The following is a 2,088-nucleotide window of genomic DNA, read 5'->3' as shown; positions in this document are numbered from 1 at the left end:
CCCCCTTACTCCCCATTCCCTGACATCTCCTTCAGGTCAGGGCTCTCCCTGCAGGTTGACGCGGTGGGCAGCGCCAAACTGCAAAGCACAAGTCAGGTCTCCCGGAAAGTGCGCGGGGTCGGGAGGGCTCCAGGCTCCTGCTCTGATCAGCGACCTGGACATGCCCCGAGGAACTGCCAGGGCAGGGGGATGGAACCTAGGCTCTGGAGGTTCGGCTCTATTTGGAGGATCTCCCCCATCGAAGGCACTAGGCCAACAACTTCGGAGGGCCTTCGGTCTCCCGCAGATTCAGCTTGGTCTCTCTGGCACGCTCTGGGAGCTGGCCTTGTCATCCCAGGGCTGCGGGAGACCCAGCAGCCTCCTGCTCCACGTCCCTGAGTCCGAGTGCGCCCCCTGCCGCCGTGAACCCACCGTTGGCAACCTTGCTCAGACCACGCCAGACATTGTGGGCTTGGGGGATCCTGGCTGGTTGCCTATCCCGTTAATCTCACCCGCTCACAGGGTTGTAACTGTCTCTTGACTAACTTCAGTCTTTCCCTCCCTCCCTCTTAGAGCCGCCTGCCTGAGGGCTGTCTCCAGGCAGTTGTTCCATACACATTTCTAAACTGTTTCAAACACATCTCTGAAATAGTTCACTTTCTCCACCCCCAGCCCCCAAAACTGTTCCTCCCATCCTTTTTCAGATAATAGCATCACTACCTACTGAAGTCAGATACCGTGAACCATCTTTTCAACAAATATTTGTTGGGTACCTGCTGTTATTCTCCCTCTCCCTCCCACCCCCACCCCACCCAGACAATCCGTATCTCCTAAGTGCTTATCTAATTTGCCCATGTATGTCTATGACTGCAACTGCTGTTCATCCAGGTTCCAATCTCAGCCACTCAAATCCATCTCTTCACTGCACTCCATCCCAGTGAGCTATGTAAATCTGACCTCTGCTAAAATGCTTCAGAAACTCTTTACCATTTGTCCTGCAGGATAAAGTTCAAGTTCTCCAACCTGACCTACACAGGATGCTCCCCCACCCTGGCTGACTTAAGATGTTCCAGTCACATGGAATTGCTTGTAGTTCCCGCAGGTGCTGTTCTTTCACCTCTGACCCTCAAACGTAGTCCCTTCTGGAACAGCACCTCTTCCAGGAAGCCTTCCCTAACTACTCCTCAAGATATTCTCCATTATCTTTGTCCACTGATTACTTTGTTTTACAATTATCTGTTCATCTGTTTGTCTCTCCCTTTTCCCATCGACTATGAACTCTTTGGAGGCACGAACTGTGTCTTATTCAGCTTTGTATTGTATTATATCATATTCTGTATTAACCAGCCCTTAATACAGAAGAAAGCACAAAGCAGATGCACAATATGAGTTTGTTGAATGCAAACATGAATTAATGAAGAGGAGAAAGGTGTCAGCTTCTAGGGACAAAGGATTCAAAGCTGGGAGAATGATGTAATGCCAATAATAATGAACCTTTATTGAGAGTCAAAAATATACTAGGTGCTTTACATACTTTGTCATTTAATCCCTACTATAACCTGGGAGATAGCCACATGCGCATTTTTCAGATGAAAAAACAAGCTTTAAGTAACATTTCCAAAGTCACAAAACAAGTATGTCAGAACTGAGATTTGAATCCAAGTCTAATTTGGATGAAATTCTGGGTTTTTGTCTGTTTGTTTGTTCTGGCCGAGCCTTGTGGCATCTTAGTTCCCCAACCAGCGATTGAACCCGGGCCAGGACAGTGAAAGTGCAAAGTCCTAACTACTGGACCACCAGGGAATTCCCTGGGTTTGGTGTTTTTTTCAGTCTTTTTGTCAGCAGTGTTAAAGGCACCACACCAGCACTGCTGGCAAATCATAAAGAAATAAATGATTATGTATAAAATAAGCTACAAGGATATGTTGCTCAACACAGGGAATGTAGCCAATATTTTATAATAACTATAAATGGAGCATAACCTTTAAGAATTGTGAGTCACTATATTGTACATCAACTATACCTCAATTAAAAATTCATAAAGAAATAAAACCACTAAAGTACTAAAAGAAAATTAGAAGATTATTTCACTGATTTTAAGGTAGGGAA

The sequence above is a fragment of the Lipotes vexillifer genome, unplaced genomic scaffold, assembly GCF_000442215.2.
Source record: "Lipotes vexillifer unplaced genomic scaffold, Lipotes_vexillifer_v1.1 scaffold680, whole genome shotgun sequence".
In the NCBI taxonomy this organism is placed as follows: domain Eukaryota; kingdom Metazoa; phylum Chordata; class Mammalia; order Artiodactyla; family Lipotidae; genus Lipotes; species Lipotes vexillifer.
Note: the sequence above shows the minus strand (reverse complement) of the source record.